The sequence below is a fragment of the Camelus dromedarius genome, chromosome 2 (genome assembly GCF_036321535.1).
Source record: "Camelus dromedarius isolate mCamDro1 chromosome 2, mCamDro1.pat, whole genome shotgun sequence".
NCBI classification, from domain to species: domain Eukaryota; kingdom Metazoa; phylum Chordata; class Mammalia; order Artiodactyla; family Camelidae; genus Camelus; species Camelus dromedarius.
Genome location: NC_087437.1, coordinates 70297633 through 70320583, shown reverse-complemented (window position 1 = coordinate 70320583; position 22951 = coordinate 70297633). Strand labels below are relative to the sequence as shown.

The following is a 22951-nucleotide window of genomic DNA, read 5'->3' as shown; positions in this document are numbered from 1 at the left end:
TTTAAACACAAATAATATAATATTTACACTGAGTATAAGGTAAAAATATTAGCACACCACACCTCAAAATCCAAAGATCTATCCTCAGAAGCAATAAAATTTTTACTCAACCCAAATGATTTATGGATTTTATTTATACCAAGAATATTATATATAGGAGGCACTCATCCCTTACAACAGAAACTCTAGGTAAGTGTAGAAAACTAGGCAGTTATGGTCACAAAACTACATATAATCCTTCTCTCTCTTTTCACACTCTCCTTCTCTCAGTATCCAAGTGTTCTACCATTCACACACACACTCCATTAAATCATGTCCTTTCCCCTATCATCCATCCTTCATAGAAATATTTATAAAGAATTAACCACTGATTGTTACACCCACATTTTTTGTTTGATCTATGTATCTATCTTTTCTTCACAGCCTACAGTTTATGCCAAATCCAAAGACTATGAAATACCATTGTATCTTGATGAATACATTCTATCCTGAGTCTTTCTGCCATCTTTAATTTCTTTGTTGCCATGGATCACTACCTCAACACTGTATCATTTTCCCAAAGAAAACACTTCAAAATTCCTATGGAAAATACTACGCAATGGCCAAAATTATTCATGTTTCATTCCATAATGATTTTTTCAGGGAGAAAAACAGCATCTTTGAGTCACAATACCTATGTCTGTAGGAAAAGGAAATAATGTAATTCTAAGATTATATTCATTAAATAATTTTAGAACATTTGACAAAGAATGAAATACAGAAAGAATACAAGACAGTCAACCATCCAGTACAATTAATGCATAAGATGATTTAAGCAAGTATAGCTCATTCCACAGTTCCAATGTTCAACATTCTGTCCAGCAGCCTTATCAGCCTATATAGCATGGGGGTCAATGACATGTAGCAATACAAGTGTGCACTCTACAGGTGTGCTATATAACAAAGGTCTAAGTGCTCTCTCTGTAGCATATAATACATATCAGAGAAGAAATGGTAGGGAGTATATTTCTGAATCTTTATGAAATAATATTTAAAATATATGACATTAGTATCAACATAAAATTTAAATGGAAGCAAAAAATATACTGAATTTTATTTTAATTCAATGTTATACAACATGCTCATAACTGAACAAAATTTAGTGGACATTCTCTGAGAAACGTAAAACATGCTAATATAAATATAATTAACAAATAAAGTATTAAGTTTTTTTTAAAAAAATAAACTAGAGCATAATAAAATAAGGCCAAATACAATAAAAATGGTATTTAAAGATGAGCAAGAGTTATTTCAAGTAATTGCCAACTTACCATAACAATTTAAAATAAAACTGAAATTACCATCCTTATGAAGTTTATATAGAATTTGTATAGCTCAGTAGCAATTGTTAATGTTCTATGTATGACTTGCAAGTATTCTGATTTACCAGATTTATCAAACAAAATTAAATGTGCCTTTTACAAGAAAGCCTATGGAAGTGAGAAAACAAAAATTTGGAAACCTAAAAAAATAGTGGTTGCCTGTCATAACACAACAGCACTCAATGCTTTAAAAATATACTAGTTTTTAATTAGTAAACACTTAAATGTTTGTTTATTAGGTCATTAATACTTAGCAGAATCTGGGAACCAAAAACTAAAGTATTAGCAACCACTGACAAATGAAGATCAATCTGATTTTATGTTTAAACTTCTAAGTTTATAAGTCAGTGGGAAAATACGAGATTTATCCAAAAAATCAATTTATTTTGACATTTTCAAGAATACATTACTTTAAGATAGACCCCTAATGATCAGAGAAGTATGGGAAAGGAGGAAGCAGCAAAGAAATAATCTTGGGTAAACATCAAAAGAACCACAATGTTCTATTATCAGTCAGCTATGTTGCAGATAGCTTCCCGATGATCCATTGACATATGACCATGACAGAACTAGCAAAAAGTGCAAAAATAGGTTGAGACTTAGAACCCACTTTCCCTCTTAAAAATGCTACATCACAAACTGCAAGGATTAGGTGGCCAAATTTCAACATCAAAAGTACACTTGGCATATGAACCAGATCTAAGAATAATGATCTTTGTTTTCCAATAAAAGCTAATAAGCTGAAGTTTACTTAACTCTTTCCTTATTTTTGAGCTTCTCAAGGATTACTGAAATTGGAGACTACATATGAAAAGATAGTTCATCATTTCCAAAAAAGATATTCATCCAGATTGCCCTCCAATCCGTGAAATCTGAGATGCCTAAGGAGTCTTCTTTGTGAAAGCCTTACAAATATATCCAAAGATGGTGAGTCCCATATGGCTCTGATAAATGAAACCCGTTATTGTGAATTTCAAGCTCTTCTTTAAAACAAAACACTATTGGGTGGATTTGGTACTCATGAAATAAAGCACTAATTGCGTGGCCTAACTACACTCTGAATCCTCTCCCTAGCAGACATTTTAAGTTGTGCCAAATTGGTTTTGGGATGTGAACAAATATTCTGGAGCCAGACTCTCACATGCAAGCACTACTCCCTGGAAGTAAGTTGGACACTCTTGGAAACTGCATTAACTCTTTCAGGCCACCAGGGAACCTAACTCACAAAAGAAAGGCCTCTTTTAAGATGAAAATAAGTCATTCATTCTCAAGTCAAACCCAAGTAAAAAGTAAATAGCAAAAACTGACTTTTGGCCAGTTCAGCAGTAAAGTATCCATAGATATTAGATAGACCCTATACCCTAATGGATGCCTATTCAAATGTATCCAGAAAAATCTTATTCCTCTTTTCCTATATGTGCATAATTTCCAAGACATTAATAAGAGTTGTGTATATTCAGGAGAGAAGAATTCACTTTAAGCTTAATACGCCACATTTGCCTTAGGCAGAGTGATGAGAAACTTTTGTTTCTTTGGTAACCACTTTCACCTTAATGTAACAGGAAACTTCTGGAGTTTTTGTTTCACCACATGAAATATAATTTCCACACTGGGACTTTTTTCTATGGTCTTCCCATCCTGGTTCAGAAAGATGCCTAAAAACCTAGAACTGAATACTTAAATGCCAGTTAATCTAATCCCTCCCACTCAGATTTAGGAATTAATACAAAAACACTTTTTAAAAATACATAATGTAAGAAAAAATTTATAACTACCAGTTTCTTCCTTCTTTCTTTTTTCTTTTTTTTCTTTTTTCTTTCAGTCTTAGTTTCTTCAGAAGCAAAGTAATTTCTTAGGAACAAGTGTTACTTTTTTAGGGAATTTTAATTAAGCATTTTATTTACAATATGCTGAAAACAGCATTTCCCCTTTTAGCTCACTGATAAATATCCTGGCTTATATTTGTCCTCAAGATCACCCAACTCCACTGACTATAATTTTACATTTTTAGGTCACTGCCATTCTGTGACTGTCACTTTCCCCTTTCATCTAAAAGACTTAGTAAAGATATAGATAAAAGGAAAACTACTTTTTTGGGGTAGAAAATAACTAAATGCTTGTGAAGAGTTTTATTTTTTGAACCACTTCTGGTTTAAGCCTTCTGTCATATATTTCTTCAAGAACCATATTTAATTTCCTGCCAATTGGTGTGAATTTAAGAGTATTACCAGAAGCCTATGTTCCATTTCTAGCAAAGCCTTATATTCTAACAATTAGCCCATGTGTGCTGCTGCCAATGACTCTATTGCTAAGACATAAAAAACAACAATCTCATCAGACCCTAAAAGGAAATGAGCTGCTATTTGCAAGTAGATGGGACCCATTTGGTGAATCAGATTTGTAGCTGCTTCTGACCTCAATTAATTCAAACTACAATTCTTAGAAAAGAAACTAAGTCTGCAGATATGTCAATGTAAGGACATATACCTGACTTTCATTGGGGCTTTGGAGCTCAGAATAACTCTTAAATATTTCTCAATAAAAATTTAGAGGATCTGTTAGTGCAGTAAGGCCTGTTAGTGCCACGTCTGATATAATGGCATTGTTTCTAAGTTCTGAGGCATATTTCTTTAGTTAGTTGCTGGTAACCAAATAAAACTCATATTCTAGTTGAGTTTGCTTGACACCTAGAATCATACTAATAACATTAAGAGGTAAATGGTAACACTCAATCTCCATATCAAAAATGTTTTGCTTGTTTTTTAAAGCAAATATTTATTACATCAGTGAGAAACTGATTGAATACATACTGACAACTTCAACAGAGTGATACTAGGGCCAAGCAGCAATTTTCCCACGGAGTCTAAATAAAGGGGATATTGGGGCAGTTATAAATCCTTTATGGAAGACTGAAGTTTTGATTTATATTTCTATCATGGTGCTCTTTTCCACCCTAAATCCATATACTGACATCAATTTAGGAGAGGCAGCATCAAAACTTGGTATATGTTCATTTCAAAATCCTATGATTAATCGTAATTAGGACTTCTAAAAAATGGTCTTTCTTTAGTAGGAATCTTACATTCCTTTCTCTTTTTGTGTATGTGTATTTACTATCAGCTTTTGTTTTGTGGTTACCATGAGGCTAAGCAATGAAGAACAAAGCCCAAAGTTAGTAGAAGGAAGAAAACAACAAAGATTAGAACAAAAATAAATGAACTAGAGACTAAAAAGACAATGGAAGAGATCAATGAAATTAAGAGCTGTTTCTTTGAAAAGATAAACAAAATTGACAGGCCTTTAGACAGACCAAGAAAAGAGGGAAGAGGACTCGAGTAAATAAAATCAGAAATTAAAGAGTAGCTATTATAATTGCACCACAAAAAATACAAAAGATTAGGAGAGACTACTATGAACAATTATATGCTAACAAATTGAACAACCCAGAACAATAGATACATTCCTAGAAGCATACAACCTACCAAGACTGAATTATAATGAAATAGAAAATATGAACAGACTGATTACAGCTAAGGAGATTGAATTAGTAATCAAAAACCTCCCAACAAACAAAAGTCCAGAACCAAATGGTTATACTGGTAAATTCTTCCAAATTCAAAGAATACCAATTTATCTCAAAGTCTTCCAAAAAATAGAAGAGGAAGAAACTCTTCCAAATTCATTTCATGAGGCCAGCATTACCCTGATACAAAAACCAGAAAAGGATGCCACAAGAAAAGAAAATTATAGGCCAAGATCCCTAAGAACATAGATCCCAAAATCCTCATTAGCAAAGTGAATTCAACAATACGTGAAAAGGATCATACACAATGACCAAGTGGGATTTATGTCAGAGATACAAGGATGGTTCAACATCCACAAATCAGTCAGTGTGCTGCTATTAACAAAATGAAAAATAAAAAATCATATGATCATCTCAATAGATATAGAAAAAGCATTTGACAAAATCAAACACCCTTTTATGATAAAAACTCTCAACAAAGGAGGTATGAAAGGAATGTACCTCAACATAATGAAGATCATATATGACAGGCCCACAGCTAGCATCATATTCAATGGTGAAAAGCTGAAAACTTTTCCTTTAAGATCAGGAACAAAAACAAGGATGTCTACTCTAATAACTTTTATTCAATATAGTACTAGAAGTCCTATTCAGAGCAATTAGGCAAAAAAAAAAAAGAAAGAAAAGAAAAGAAAGGGTATACAAATTGGAAAGGAAGAAGGAAAATGGTTACTATTTGCAAATGACATACGTAGAAAATCCTAAATACTCCTTCAAAAAACTTAGAACTAATAAACAAATTAAGTAAAGTTGCAGGTTACAAAATCAATACACAAAATCTGTTGTGTGACTACATATTCTAACGATGAATTGTCAGAAAGAAATTAAGAAAACACTTCCATTTACAATTACACCAAAAAGAATAAAATACCTCAGAATACATTTGACTAAGGAGGTGAAAGACCTATAAATAGAAAAATACAGGGCATTAATAAAAGAAACTGAAGAAGGCACAAATAAATAAAATGATATTTCATGTTCATGGGTTGGAAGAATTAATACTGTTTAAATGCCCATACTACCCAAAGCAATACATAGATTCAGTGCAATCCCTAACAAAATTCCATTGGTATATTTCACAGAAACAGGAAAAAGAACCCTACATTTCTGGACCATAAAAGACCTCGACTAGCCAACACAATCTTGAGAAAGAAGAACAAAGCTGGAAGCATCATGCTCCCTGATTTCAAACTGTATTACAAAGTTATAGCAACTAAAACAGTACACTGGCATTTTAAAAAGACACACAGATCAATGCAACAGAATAGAGAACCTAGAAAATAAATCCATTCGTACAGGTCAATTAATTTAGAATAAAGGAGCCAAGAAAATACAATGGAGAAAGACAGTCTCTTCAACAATGGTATTGGGAAAACTGAACAACCACATTTTAAAAAATGAAACTGGACTGCTACCTTATACCACACACAAAAATTAACTCAAAATGGGATGACGACTTGAATGTAAAACCTGAAACTAAACTCTTAGAAGAAAATATACGTGGTAAGTTCCTCAACATAGGTCTTGACAATAATTTTTTTAAATCTGCACTGAAAGTAAAAATAAACAAGTGGGATTATACAAAACTAAAAGTCTGCACAGCAAAGAAAATCATCAACAAAATGAAAAGGCAACTTACTAAATGGGAGAAAATATTTGCAAACCATATATCAGCTAAAAGGCTAATATCTAAAATCTATAAAGAACACATAACTCAACAGCAAAAAAAAAAATCATTTAAAAATGGACAGAAGATCCAAATAGATATTTTTCCAAAGAAGACAGACATCTGATCACTACATACATTAAAAAAAAATGCTCTTCATCATTTATCACCAGGCAAATGCAAATTAAAACCACAATGAGATACCACCTTACACCTGTTAGAAAGACTATTATCAAAAAGACAAGAAACAACAAATGTTGGCCAGGATGTGGAGAAAAGGGAAACCTTCTGCATGGTGGGAATGTAAATTGATACAGCCACTATAAAAATCAGTGGAGAGGTTTGTCAAAAAATTGAAACTAGAACTAGAATTACCATATGATTCAAAAATTCTACTTATGGATATTTTTTCAAAGAAAACAAAAACACTTATTTGAAAAGATACATGTATCCTCATGATCACTGCAGCATTATTTGCAATAGCCAAGATATGGAAACAACCATAGTGTCTACCATTGGATGTATGGATAACGAAGATGTGATATATTGTGTGTGTGTGTGTGTGTGTATAAAACAAACAACAAACCCATAGTAAATATACACACAATTTTATATATATATGTGTGTATACACACACACACAAACACACACACACACACACACGTAATTCAGGCATAAAAAAGAATGAAATCTTGCTATTTGGATGGACCTTGAAGGCATTATCCTAATGGAATAAGTCAGCCAGAGAAAGACAAATACCATATGTACTCTCTTATATGTGGAATTTAAGAATATATACATATTTCAAAAATCTAAGCTCATAAATACAAAGAACAGACTGGTGGTTGCTAGAGGTGGCGGGTGAAGGGAGCGAGCAATGGGTGAACTGTTTGTTTTTGTTTTTTGTTTAAATAAATTGAATTTTTAAATACTAAGAAAATTTGAATAAATTATGAACTTTAGTTAATAATAATGCATCAATATCATTCATTAATGTTAACAAGTGGACCATGCCAATGTAAGATGTTATTAATAGGGGAAATCATTGTGCGGAGAGTACTATGAGGACTCTGTACTATCTGCTCAATTTTTTTAGTAAATCTAAAAACAAACAAACAAATAAAATGGCTTATCTTTTATTAAGTGCCCATCACATTTTTTCATGTTTAGAGGTATGCCGTGAGCTCAGACCCAATTTATTCAAAGCCATATTTTTTTTCCTGGTTCCATGTTTATTACTTACAAAACTCCAGTAAAATAGAGGCAGAAGACTTAACATAATGCACACTGTTCTTACAGCTCAGCTAGTTTTAAATGGCCTTAATAATCAATATATATTTATTCAACTAGCTTCTAAACCTGAAATTATAGGCAGACATTTTTTTAGATCTTAAAAAAGTAGCAAAACAAAAACAAAAACAAAACCACAAAGAAACAAAAAAAGGGAAGGAAAAGGAAGCAAGTATACTAGAAAGATATCTTGATCATCAGAGAAACTGGATTGTCCAATTTCCTTATTGAAGCAACAAGTTAACCTAGTTTCCAAAATTAACCTCCACACTAGAAACTACTGTGTAACTTTAGGCAAGTTACTCAACATCTATTGGGTTCTATTTTTCACTCTGTAAAAAAGGGGTAAATATCAGACACCAACTGCTTTCTTTATCCCTACACTGGCTAGGTTCTTCTAAAATGTATTCCCTGAGCCAAAACCTAACCCACATGCCATCAGTTATTTTCCCTCCTCTTCCCTGTCTCCTTTGCCTCTGCAGAGAAATAAAATTAGCAGTCAAAGTTAAACAAGCCCACTGGGCAAGACAGTGTTCAGTTTAAGGAAAGGGTTGGAGTAAGCTATGTTAAAGTACTCCTTTGGCCCCAAAGGTTCATTGTTGGGATACTACCTCCCACAACTAGCTCCACTGGAATTTTTCTCAGGAAAATGGAGAACTGTTTTAAGATAGACATGCCCTTTAAGCTGGTCTCAAATCAAAATAAATTTAGGATGTTCAAAAACACCCTACAGGGTTTTCCCTGTGGAGCTTAAGTAAATCACTGACCAAATTTTCCAGTTTATGCTCTGCTGCTAAATGGGACTTTCTAAAAAAAAAAAAAAAAAGTTTTAATTTCTGTATCTAAAAAAGAGTAAGGGTAAAAGTCTTCATTTCATATTTTCACTCTTCTCTCTTCATGGTAGCATTCATTTGCTTGATAGAATTTAAAAGAACACTATTTAGGAAAGACCACCCCTAGAAAAGAAAGTTGAAATTAAACCCAATTTTCCAAAAAACTTGAAAGTCTGCTAAATACAACACTATATCCCCTGGTTAGTGACTTTGTGGGTCTTTGAAAAAAAAAAAATCTACGTTTTAACACATAATTACAGAGACATAAATAATATGTCCAAAATACATGCATACCAAATTTATAAAATTATGATTATTTTCACACCTAGAAGATACATTTTAGAACTTCAGAACTGTTAGTACCCTATTGCATTTAAAATATTATTAAATTATTAAAATTCATAAACATAACATTTGTAGCAATTCATGTACCTGGTAAATGAGAAGTTGTATTAGTTTGTACACTATACTGTATACACAGGTTGTCATTTTATACCATGAGGCTTTTTTTTTATAAGAAAATCACAAATGCTCAGAAATTAACTTTTTGGATTTTGGATTTTAAGAAGCACTGATACCTTGATACTATTAATACTTTTATTGGATTTTAAATGAAAATCAATTATTTTAAGACCAGTAACAATGGCTATGGAGGCCATGAAATTGTTGTCTTCATGGCATGTCATAATAGGTAAGAATGAAATTTTCATTCAAATGATCTGTTCCATCAAAGGGTTTCAACTCTCAAATAAAAATATAAACAAAAGGTGATTCACTTCAGCTGACTTCTCTAAGGCATTATGCATAGTTAACACCAAACTTTACAAGACTTAAAAAAATATATTACTAATCTGATTAAGTGTGGCAAAATGGTTTGTTCCCTACAAAGGAAATGAACTTAAGTCCCGCAAAGTTTAATTAGCATTTATTGGCTTCTGCTTACCAAACAGAGGAACAGCCTGATTCTGCAGGTTAACTGTAAAGCAGAGTCAGAAATTGCATGTACTGGTGGTTAAGAGCACTAAATGTGCTGTGGAAGTTCAATTGAACCAAAGTTCAATCCCAGTTCTGCCACTTACCAGATCTGCAATCTTGGGTAAGTCACTTACCCTTCCCAAATTTGGCTTTCCTTACCTGCAAAGTGGGTTAGAAAATACCTCTTAACAAAGACACAGGGGCTAAAAAAGATCTCATAGACAATGTTTTTCACAGCTCAATAATTATGATTATCATTCATAGTTAGATATCTTCTTACCTTTCAGAAATCTTGAATTCTACCTCCAGCTAAAAATTATTTCTCAATGGAAGAATAGGAAAAAAATTCAATTTATTTTAAATGATGTAAGCTATAATTATTATACCATATCACTAAAGCATTTTGTGGCCCTCAAAGCTAAACATTATCATTTAACATAATGGGAACCTGGTATAGATTTATTGGATTAGGGAAAAAATAATATGATGTAATAGAAAGAGTTTAGGCATTGAATACTGGCATTGACACTTAACAGCTCTGTGAACTTGGCAATTTAATTTATCAGCTTCAGGATTTCTGCCTGTAACCTAGGCAGAAAACCAGACTATACAACAGAGTTGTAAGATTAAATTAAGCAAGTTATGTGAAAGATGCTCAGTAACTTCTCTTTTCCTTCATTTTGGCTTATTATGGTCAGAGTGGTAATTGCTATTTTTCAAGCCTAAACTTTTCTTACATAGCAATACCAACTTGCCTGTCTATGTAAAATGAGATTGTCTGTAGTGAAGGAATAATGTGAATGATAAGCATGCATTCAGGAGCAACAGTAAATATATTTTAGCAATATACCCTAGAAGAGCAATGGATCTCAAATCTTGCAATATTAGAATTTATGAAGTAGATTTTGTGAAATATAGATGCCTGAATACCAGTCTAAAGATTCTGATTTAGGATATCGGGGAGCAGAACCTAGAAACCTGTACATTTAAAAATCCCCTACCTGATTTTTACGTGCAATAGCAAAAGAAACTAGTGTTTTCTAACAGGTGTGGACCAGCCAGGATGAAACCCTATTAGGGATGGAACTCAGAAATCTGAATTGTAACAAACACCCTAGGTAATTCTTAAGTACGTTAAAGTTTAAGAACCACTGGACTAAAGTCCAATACTACAATATCAAAAAATAAATTTGGTCATATTTGGTTATTTAAAAATTTTACCTTCTATTTTAAGAAACATCACTGTCAAAAATGAATGTATGAATGGATATATTATACAGCACAGGGAAATATAGCCATTGTTTTGTAATAACTTTAAATGGAGTATAAGCTATAAAAATATTGAATCAATATGTTGTACACATGAAACTAATGTAATATTGTAAATCAACTATACTTCAATAAAAATGAACTTATGAATGATGCATAAAAGCTTATCTAAAGGAAACACTAATTTTAGGCTCATAAGGATTAGTAGTAGTAGTAGTAGTAGTAGTAGTAGTAGTAGTAGTAGTAGTAGTAGTAGTAGTAGTAGTAGTATACAGATTTTCAAATCAAAATCTAGAAATTGGGCAAACATATCAAGTCATCTCCAGAGAGCATAAATCACTGAGAAGCACTCCAACTAAGAAATGCCATGAATTTCAGGGTTTTTTAAATTTGTGTTTTGCTTTGTGCTTTGACTTAGGTTTCTATTATCCATTAATTAGACCAGTTTTAAAAATTTATTAAATTGGTATTTATAAAGAAATTCTCTATACATTGTCATTTAATCCTCAGGATAACCTTGCGAGGTAGTTAGGAAGGGTAACATTTATTATCACCTTTCTGCAAATAAGAAAACCAAGCGTACGTAACAAGCCTAAGCAACTTGCTAAAAGTCATACACTTTGCTGTTTAAAGTAATTTATGGACTGAAAACCCCAGATGTAAATTCCATGCAAAAATTCTGAAATTTAAAACTAAGAACTCATTTTTATAAAATTTTTAAAAATAGCATAAAAGAGTCTCTAAATCACAGGTAGTCTCAAGTCCTATAGCAAAGCTTGGGTTCATCTTGCTATTTAAATTTACTGTAATTGATTTATTTTATGGTTAAAGAATAGAAGGAAAGTGGAGCTCAATTAACCAAAATCTAACAAAAACATTTAAGCAAAAAATTGGAATATCCATCAGTTATAATACTATTTACTCTGCCCATTTGCAGTTCTGTCCTTTATAAGTGAAGCCCCTTTATAAGAAAAGTGCCTCAGTTTTCCCTTCTAAAACATGAGCTATCAAATAGTACTTTCAAAAGCTAGCAATTTAATTTTCATCTATCATGGTACTTTAAAAACTGTTAAACCAAATATACAACTAGAGTAGCACCAACAGGTGTCTAATCCCTATTTTAAAAAATCCAGAACAAAAAGTACCTTAAAATCAACTAGCCCAGCCTGCTCATTTTATGCATGGGAAACAAACCTAGAAAAGTTAAGTATCTTACTCAAGATAACGGAACAAATTTGTTGTAAAAGTAGAACTAGAGATTAACTATCTTTACCCCAAAGTCAACTACAATATACACTGTGAATAAGCAACACACTGTTTTCATTATCAAAAAGAGAAACAGATATTTTTAATGTGAGAGAAAGTAAATTTATAAAGGAATGTTTGGAAAACAGGAGGTATCAGAAGGTATTTTTCCAAATAGAAAAAGCAGTAAAATTATTTAAAATTCAAAAAATAATAATAATAAACAATAAAATAATAAATACATACATACATACATACATACATACATACATACATACATACATAAATTTTAAAAACGAGAAGTTATAAACTAGCCAGATATAATCATTTATTCAGACCTCAAACATCTGAGTGCCTCTGGGCTGAATGCTATAGAAAGTTCTAGAGGCAGAAGGATGAATAAAACACAGACACTATCCTGGAGAAGCTCATGGTTTAGCTGGAAGATATGCTTACAAAGAGTGGCAGTACAATGTGAAAAGTGATGTTATCAAGTTATGCATATAAAAGTCACACTGAGAATGTTCAGGAAGGATCACCTCACTGTCTGAAACAATTGGGCTAAGGCTTAACAAGTGGTAAGAATTATATGAATATCTGACAATCCCTGACTTCTTCACCCCTAATTCTAAATTGAACTCATCCCTGTTTGTGACTGGAATTTTTAAACTATTTTTAATATACAATGGGATGAGAGAAGGGGTAAAGTGAACACATCCTAACTTCTCTTTGAGTCGTAAGAATTGCCAAACACTTTAAAACACAGATTTTCGTGCAGCTACTACAAAATCAGAGCTTGAAACAATTTGCCAAATATTTGCAAATGTCCTGTTCTTTCTTTTTCACTGTGTCATGCATCAGTTATTCTCACAGCAAGAGGGACACAAGGTGGCACTGTCGTGCTGACATTTATTTCAGGACCCTTTCTAAATGGACAAATTGGAAAAAGGCAAAAGGGCCTACTGTGACAACTAAAACCTTCTCCTAGGTCTTACCAGCATTAACAGTGGTCAAACAAGGAACAAATCATTTTGCATTTCATAAATATTACATCATGCTGGTATAGAAGAGAACACATTCTCTGATGGTTTCTGCAAAATACCATGTGTGTTCATAGATACGTTCAAACGCATATAGTGCAGCTTTGCCAATAGAAAGTCAGAAGTGAGCTGTTTACCATGGGCCAGACCATGGTCATGGACCACCTCTCCATCTAGTGGCCAGTGGGGAGGAATGTTGTGTTTCATTCAATTAAAAGCAGCCCTTTTATCAGAACACCCATGGGCAATTATGTCACTTTGTCTGACAAATGACAATTTTTGGTATACTGTATTCACTGAATTATTAAATAGACCCAGTAATATAATGTGATATCAATTTAAGCTGAGGATAACAATAACCAAAAAATTAAAGTATGTATGGTCTCTCAGATCAGCTAAATTCCCTTTATTCTTCCATCATTACCAACCTAAACTTCTCTCCACTCATTTGTGATATATAGGTAGAAAATACAAGCAGAATTACATATGTGTGTTTGTGTATGTGTGTATATATATGTGTGTATACACACACACACACACACAGCTATTTAAAATAGAAGCACATGATCTTTAAGTAAAAGAAAAATCTAAAAAAAGGTTTTGCTTTCATTTTACAGGCAAAGAAACTGAGGAACAGAGAGATTATGATTTATTCAAAATCATACAGTCAGAACCAGAAACCAGGCCTTCAAATTTAACCACTTTAAATCCTTTTTAGCATTAGATAATGCCTCCTGTTCTCCAAGGCAGTGCTTTTCATTTGTTTGTTTGCTTGTTTGTTTTGTTTACCACACTACAGGATTTCTCTCAACATACTAGGAAAAACATGTTTCTAAAATTTTCATTCACATACTTTCATGATAAGTTGATAGGATTAGAATTATTGTATATAAGCCCTAGAACATCTTCATATTCATGGGTATATTCTGAACCTGTTATAAGAACACGCTTTTTTAAAACTAAAGAATGATTCACATTCATTCGACATTTAAAAAGTAAAGCAGCAAGTGGGCAGGGAATGGGGTAGAATGTGCTAGTTAAAAATCACTATACAAAAATGGTTTCAGAAAGCCACTCTAAAAAGAAATCTGAATCCATTCAGACTGATAGGAAGTTTACAGCAGTTTTTGTTTTGTTCTGTACAAAAGTTATTTAAGAGAGGAAACACGTGTATGCACGCACATACAAACACACACACACAAACATATTCAGTTGATCACTTCATCCACTTTAATTAGTCATGATGCTGTTCGTGGCATACCTTGGGAATTCTTTGTTGGGAAGGCTTCTTATCAAAACAAATGAAATCTGTCCACCAACTATGAAAATCTGCTCACAACTCCAAACCCAAGGCTTAAAAGGAAAAAGGTATGAAGAAAACCTGGCAGTGAATGTATTAGAAATGTGATTCATTATGACTTTCTCTTCTATGATCCTCTCTTCGTGGTACCACTGGGATCTGTCTTGGAGTGGAGGAGGAATTTAGGTAGCTCTGGTTTAAACAGATATAGGGAAAAGAGAGTGCCACGTTAGATATGTCAGATGGTTTTTATTGAGGGTTGAGCAGAAAGTCTTTTTCTTTCCTTACACATATATACTTAGAAGGTTCAAAAGCATCCGCTACCTCTACCCTTTGCTTTACTCATATTTTTATCTCCATTTGCTTCTTAATCATCTCTGTTTTCCTCCCCTCTAGAGATGAAATAAGGGGATAAAAACCTTTGTTGATTTGAGAAACTAGAAAAAGTAAGAACTAAACCAGCTCTTTTTGCCCAGTCTAAAGCTGGAGTGATATGTGCAAACATAAGAAGATGGGGATATTAGTAAATATGTGTAAACCCAAAGTATATTTACTGGGTCAAAATGAATCTTAGTGTGTCCAGTATTTAAAAACAACTACAAAAACAATAAACCCTATAGTTTAAATCCACCCCTGAGACTATATTTGCCTAGTTCATATTTAAACAATAAAAGAGAGGACCATATTCTTACTTTTTAAATGTATTGGTGTTAAACAAGGGGTTTCTGTTTATAATAATAACCATACATACTATTCACCAGAAAAATTACACAGCCTAGGACAGTCACAGTTTTCTGCTGTAATAGTATTTTTTTTTTTTACTAAGTTTTAATTTGGTACCTGAGCAAACTGACAACACTACTTTAATTTTCTCCCACTTGTATTTCATTTACTGGAAAGAAGCTCATACTATAAAAGGAATTTGCCAACAACAAATCCCTATTTGATTACAACAGTAATTCAGAGAACATTTCTGAAAAGAAAGGTAAAAACAGCAAATATCCAGGCTCATTTAGTAAAAAACTAAAGACTCTAAACATTGGAGAATTAAAATTTAAATACTTTTAAATAATTTATATTTAAACATCATTTTTAAAAAGTTCATATTAAAACTTTCTAAAGACAAAATACTATACTATGTATAAGATTCATAATCATTAACATTTTTTAGTTTCAATTTATTGGGCACCTTTTTAATTTCCAGAAACCCCAAACTCCATTAATTAGTTTTATATTTATTGAATGCAAATCCTTACATTAGTTATTTAATATGAAAAGCATTCTAATAAACTCAACATTTGAAGTGCATAATGTGTAATATGTATGTTAAATTCATCACACCTCGAGATAGAGAAATATTCAGTGCCAAAATTACTTCTATTATCAAGAAGATAAACACATTATACTATAATTGCTACCCTCTCCATCAAAGTATCAAAGGTAAGACTTAATATTCAAAAATTAGTAATAATATCTTCAATTTCCATCTGGTAACTAGATGGATCAATAAATGCAGCCCTCACTCCTTGTCTCAGTACACTCACTTGGAAGTCAGTAGCTAACTTTCCCTAAATTAAAGCAGTTATGTAAAGGTTGCATTGGTTAACTGAACTACAGAACACCCAGAGCTGTAGTTTCAGTTGAGTGTCAAAAGATTCCAGAAAGGCAAAGTCCATGTCCTCAAGCCGATTATTTTCAAGTGAACTATAGAATCACAAAAAGACATGCTCCTGGAGTAGAAGAGAGGTTATAAAGCCAATGTAGAGCATAATTTGTCCACAGTTTAGTGCAGAAATCGCATGCCACTTATTTATTATTACAGATAAACAGCTAGAGTGGCAGAAGAGTACTTTTTTCTTCTAGGCCCTTGAATGTTGTTACCAACATCTGCTGTAGTGGTTATACATACATGATAGTAATAATAGATGGCATTATTTCTTCCCACAGCCCCAGAAGATTGCCTATGTTGAAATTAGAAGTAAGAGTTCAAGGAATATATTTTGATACATTAAACATAATTGGCATCAATGTTATTTGATGATTAAATGTGTATTATCTATGTGTATGTATCTATGTTACAGGAAAACATAAAATTCAGGCATTCTCTAGAATTTCTAGGATATAGATATTGCCCTTGGGTTTTGGTAAAAGATTAAAAGGATTTTGCTAGTTATTTGGCATTGGCTGTAATCCCTGAGGATTCTGCAAAATGCTCGAAATTACTTAAGCGATTTTCAAAAAATTTGCAAATTTCAAGTTTTATCAGATAACCTAGGAATCGTATATGTGATTTGAAAGTTTGGAGCAAAGAATCAAATGGCCAGTGCTGACTGTAGTAAATAATATCCAGTGATTGCATAAGCTAACCAAAATGATTTATACAGAATATGAAAAAAATAATTTAAAAGGGTTGATTTCTGCTTTAATCCTGACACTTGCATGTACACATTTGCTCCACTGCTAGTGAACACTGTCCTTGATGTAGGGTGAACCAGTCCTATGTAAGCAATATATGATTTCTGTAACCTGTTTGCAAGAGTTACATGGCTATATGAATGAAAATATTTATGTTTTCTTTTCAGCGCTATGCAACTTGTCATGTTAATTAGAGTTTCACTGGTTAAGGAACTTAGGATGAAGGTACTATTTTATTCTTTTGTAGAAGTTTAATAAAGTATTTTCCACAGAAAAATGTAGTTTCTTAAAGTATATTTCTAAAGTGGCCTCCAAGACAAGTCAGCTCTGATATTCTTTATCAACTTATAGACCTAAAGAGGCCACCCTTGGGACTGAAGAAGGCTGGAACTAGTGGCATTCAAAGAATGTCAACATCAGTCTTTCCTTTGCCAGAAAGGATCACTAGTTAGCACTATCAGCCAGATGCTGCTTCTACACACCTTGCCAGACCCTGGTACAACATGTTTGTTCAGGGTCCGAACTTGGCTTCCTACGTGGCAGCATGACCAGCCGCTACTCACGCTTGGGCAAGTTCAAGAACACATCCACTGATAATTTCTATATTTATAGAAAGCCAGAACATGTGTAGATAATCACACAATTGGATATTTATGAAGTGCCAGATTTTATGAATACGGGAATTTGTTAATTAGCAAAAGGACTAATCATTAAAATTCAAAAATAGATAAATAAACAGGAATGCCATTTATTTGTTCACATTGCAGGGGAAGTATGCAGCTGCTATCCTTTTGATGAATGTAGGCTTCTGGAGAAAAATGTGAAGGAGAAAAGTATTTGCAAGTTTTGAAATCTTAATGAGTAAAATCCAGGAAATTACTATATAGTCTTTATATTAAAAATAAGCATAGTGATTCTTCCCTTGAGTTAAAAAAAAAAAAGTTTAAACCAGCATGTGCTTAGCATTTGAATCACTCTCTCTTGCATTCCACTATTTTGGTCCTTTTTGAGGAGCCAAAGCTGATTTTCATCGTATAGGAGTTAAAAAGCACACACACCCGTCACTCAGTACCAAATTGTTTTAGCTACAGAGCATGACAAAGCATGGAATAACTGCTTTAGAAAACTTCCTCATGTGGGTGTGTTAGATAACTGTCTGCTCCAACATTAAAATGAAACACACTGTGACCTGACCAAGACTTTAGGGCTTTCAACAGGCAGATTTCATGTGCTGATAGGAAGAGCCCATCATAACCAGCAAGGCTGGTTAACGAATTCTTCTGGCACTCTATAGCCCTCCTGTGATGCAAGCCTTTCAGCTTTCCAAATCCCTATATAGCAGAGTACACTGGTTTTAAGTTTACTTATGTACATTTTATAACGTCCTGCTGTATTTAGATTGTGACAGTCCCTCCCAGAAAAGGCCAAAATTATTTTTCATACTAAAAATATTTTAGATCTATGGAAAGCTAGGAATTATAATGCAAAAGAAAACATATACACATTCTAAAAATCAAGCCAACCATAAAAATGACTAAATGTTTACTCTTTTATTCTTTCTAGAAGGTTAAAAGAAATTTTCATCTTCTCTTAAAAGCTTTTACATTTTTTGTTTGCCTCTAATTAACATAAATATGCTTAACATGAAATTTTAAGATGTGATATCTGCAAAGAATCTGTGATTTCTTTATCCATACGTGTATGAGAATATGTACATAAATGCAGTATGCACAACAGATATCTCCACATATACATGTGCACAGAAAAAGAATTGTTGATCGAGAGATATATTAAAGCCTTATTTTGAAAAAAGGAGTAGAATTTTAGGTAGTTCTCACAATGTTAATATAGAAAATGACAGGTGCGCACTTTTAACATTAATTTGAAAACAAATTTTTAGGTCAGGAATCTGAAATGGAGAAAATCACATTTGAAACACCATATATTGTGTGCCAGATTAACATACACCTTCAGTAGACTCCCCCAGAGTTCCCCTTTAGGCCTTCAGGGTTAAAAAAAAAAATCCCTGCCAGGACCTGACTGAGTGTACTTAGCATCTGCACTACTCTTGGTCAAAGCTGGCCTTTCCAGCTTAAAAGACAGTTCAGGCGACATAAACAAATTAAAAGTCTCAGAATAATTTTTCTAAAAGAAAGGAAAAAGACCTTTAGCAGCAAAAGTTCACCACCCTCTTGGAATAATGGATTTTTAATAAACATTTTACTAGGTTTGAACCTTGAGAATGTGTTTGGGAATCTGCTCTAGAGTCCCAGGTGGGTTAAGAATATTGCTTTATGGACTTCTTTGTGTTGTCAGAGAGGCCTAATGGAATTAAAAAAAAAAAGAAAAAAAGAAAGTCTGCCACTTCGATTAAATAAATAATGTATTATGAAAAAGGTGATTGCTATTATCAAAGATCTCTATAGATTAGCACCCATTTTCTATCATTGCTTATGTATGTGCTGAAAACATTTGATATCTCACCGTCTGATTTAATTTTTACCAAATGAAAAGCAGTTTTACTTTTGGACCAATGTGAATAAAACTCCATTAGACAAATCATTTCAAATGGACCTATTTAACTACTCCTTTGAATTTCAAAGAACACTGTTGTGGGAAAACTCTTCAACAATGTCAGCTAGTTGTGAAATGCAACTTTTCCTACCATAAAAAAGACATAAATAATAAAGGAAAAAGAAAGCACCTCAAAACTACATTTGAAATAATAAATACATTACTTATAGTTCCTGAAATGTTAAATGAATACTTACAGTTGTTGCTCAAGATGGCCTGATACACTTCATAGCTTCCACTTTGTAAAAAGATGGCCAGCCCCCTACTCCTCCCTCCCTAAGCATAAATAAACAGTAACATACTAAAAGGAAACTGTCCTAGGATAAAAACTGCTTGTTAAGAAAGTTTGCATTCTTACTAACCACAGTGATATCCCTATAAATGTACAAGTCCATGTGCAAAATAAAAGTTACAAAACAGAGTACCTTATTTCTTTCAAAATACACTCCTAGATGTAATATAGAAGAGTTTGTAATAATAAAAATAGTTACTAGATTTTTACCCACCCTTAGTGACAACCCCTTGCCTTATGGCCAATGTCATCAAATAAATATACTGGCAAAAAGTATGCAACCTGTTTCAAGGATTTAAAATGTAAATATGGACTTTAAACTTCAATGTAAAACAAAGAACAAGAGTCTCACTTTAGTAATACCCACACTGTCACTGCAGCTAAAACTCACTGGCAGATGACTAACAAAACCCAGTTAGCAATAAATAAGGACAACATGATAATATAGACAGACAGATGGAATTGCATAAACAGACAAGAAAAGCAAAGAGACTAACAAACATACGGAGGGGTCTGTTTTAAAAGAGTGGAAGATACTGATTTATTTGGTACTTTAGTGAGAAAAATAGGTTTGTTTGTAATTATTTTTAAAGTAATTAAACTAAATCACAAGGGCACACCCTTAAATAGTAGGAAGAAAATTAATAGAGGATAGGCCTTCTATATATGTTCCAAATTTTAAGCTAGCAATAGCTCTGTCAAACTTAAATCTGGAAATTAAAATTCAAGGGAGGAAGAATAAAAGCATTGGGGGCTAAAGGAGATGATAGGTAGAGGGGGGATTGAGCAAGCAGGATTTTTTTTATGAAAGTTGTCTGCCCTACCTTCTTCCCCAGCGCTGAGTTTCTCTTCTCATAATCGGTGTCTCCCTGGAAGTACAGTGTGAGTGGTAATGACTGCCTGCCTCCCTAATGAGTCCATTTTCCTGCTCTTGATGTTGTGTATATACACACACTGCAACCTACCTTACAAACCACAGAGACGGGAAGAGAGAGAGAGAGCAAGAGAGAGGGAGGGAGGGGGGGCAGAGAGGGAGAGAGAGACAGAGACAGAGCAAGCGAGTGAGAGAGAGAGAAGAGGAGAGAGAGAAAGAAAAACAGAAAGAAACAGAGAGAAAGGCACAGACAAAGCCCTCCTACCAGACAGCAGACAGCCCTCCTTCCCCTATCCAGCAAAATGCAACTCGTCTAATGCAGCAACAGGTTCAGTATTGCCAGGCTAACAGAGTGAAAAAGGTATATTCTCTATATCATTACTGCTTGCAAATAAACAGTTTAAGAGCAGCTGGCTCCACCTTCTTTATTTATGCTCCATTATGAGGAATGTATTGTTTCGGTTCTGGCACACAGTACATGTAATTATCATAAATACATTTTTTGCATATTAGCAGGAAATAGTGAAATACATAGCTTATTTGTGCAATCATTTAAATTTATTTTTTTAATGTGAGAAGACTGTCAACAAATCTGCTCTGACAAAAGCTTAGTAATGATTTTAAAGTCAGAGCAGTCTTAAAGGAGGCTCTAAAAGAAACAGACTCCATACAATAGGAAAACTGATCTCAGACAAAACTGATAACTGGAAAGAAGAAATCATTACTCAGTAAATAAATCAAGACCATAAGAGAAATTGCAGACAAAACAGAATTAAGTTTAATTAAGTAACTAATAGATTGGTACTCTAGAAGAAGGCAGATTGGTTTCTTATTTGAAGCTTCTATCTGTGCAAACATCACAATGCAATGTACTCTGTGTGAACAGGTGCAATGCATATAGTACATAGTGTTACAACAACAGAAATAAATCCCATAAGGCACTTCCATCGCAAGCAGGACAAGATTTCATAGAATATGGATCTGAAACCAGAGCAGAAACCCCTTGTTCTTTTATTAGGAGGGAAAAATAAAAATAATCAATGCTTCTAAATAAAGCTTCTCTAAAAGAAAAATAAAAAAACAGTTTTTCTTTGTCTGATACCTCCAAACATTTTTTTTACAAATGAGAAGCAAAATAATGCTAATATTGCACTCCTCACCCCATTACGTGTTTCTCCACCCCTTTCCCCACTCCCAGGTGCCTTTTCTCCTGTAAGTGATATATTTGCAGCTCTGGAATTACAAAGATCAGAAAACGATACTAGTTTCAAGCCTTTCTCCTTATCCCCCAATTTTTAAAAACTAGATTTTCCTAGTCGACCTAGACAGCTACCTTCCTTAAAATATTTCTATAGTTTGGCTGTGTATCTTTTAGATGGGACTTAAAAACATTACAGTAGAGAGTAAAATATTCTAAAGAAAATTTACATTAAAATGAAGAAAATGATTGATTCTGACTTTTTCAAACCCTGCATTTGGGGACCAATAATTAAGTATATTAATTATAAAATCATCCTGTTTATATGGTTCAGTGTTTCACCATGCTTCAAAAATTAGGATGTGTTCCTCTGCATAGACTACTTCATTTATATAAGCATCAATTCCTTTAAAAGTTAGTTTTCAGTTAATAAAATAAATAACAATCACTTCAATATACAACTTATTGCTTAACTATATCTTCACCTGATTCACAAATATCTTTCAGAATGACAGTTAACTCTTATGTCATGTTCACAACAGAGATCAACATTGCTTTAGCTAATTTAAAGGTAGATAACCCACAGCACAGAAATTAGAAGGTGATGTCTGGCCACTCTTAAGCAAACTGTCCTGGGAAAATTCTAGCAAGGAACCAAGAGTCCAGACTCTCCACTCTCATTGTAAACCACCAACTCTAATTCTCTGGTACTGCAATAGTGTTGTACCTCTCTTAAGGGTGGCTGCTTAATAAAGAAGGGACAAACATACATGAAAGGGTATGTAATGAGCCCTACTTTCGGTCATGAAAAATCTTTCTAAGACTCACTTAATGTGCTTAAGGTACCAGCATGCATCTCACCCCTTACTGCTCAGCCTGCAGTTCCGTTTCTACTATTGCCCTATTGTTTCTCTGAAGCTTTGTTTAAATGTATGAAGAAAAATGCCACTTAAAAAAGCACACAAGCCACACAGTTTGACAGACTGATTAAAATGAGATATTAGTATGTCCTGACTTTTTAAAATAGGGTTCTAGG

The 22951-nt window shown here is 33.3% G+C and overlaps 1 protein-coding gene across 16 annotated transcripts in view; it reads right to left on the bottom strand.

The window, feature by feature from the left end:
• The window catches only part of ZBTB20 (zinc finger and BTB domain containing 20), a 758440-nt gene that overhangs the window by 698635 nt on the left and 36854 nt on the right, over positions 1–22951 (bottom strand). For 2 of the 16 annotated variants that reach the window (XM_031451509.2, XM_031451849.2), the window contains exon 1: positions 20668–21453. The exons of 12 other annotated variants lie outside the window; for them this stretch is intronic. The gene's annotated coding sequence lies outside the window, so the exon portion shown is untranslated. Of the gene's footprint in view, positions 1–9812; positions 9861–19748; positions 19774–20667; positions 21454–22951 lie in introns of those variants that run through there. 2 more of the 16 variants (XM_064495031.1, XM_064495028.1) reach the window with 2 other exon arrangements.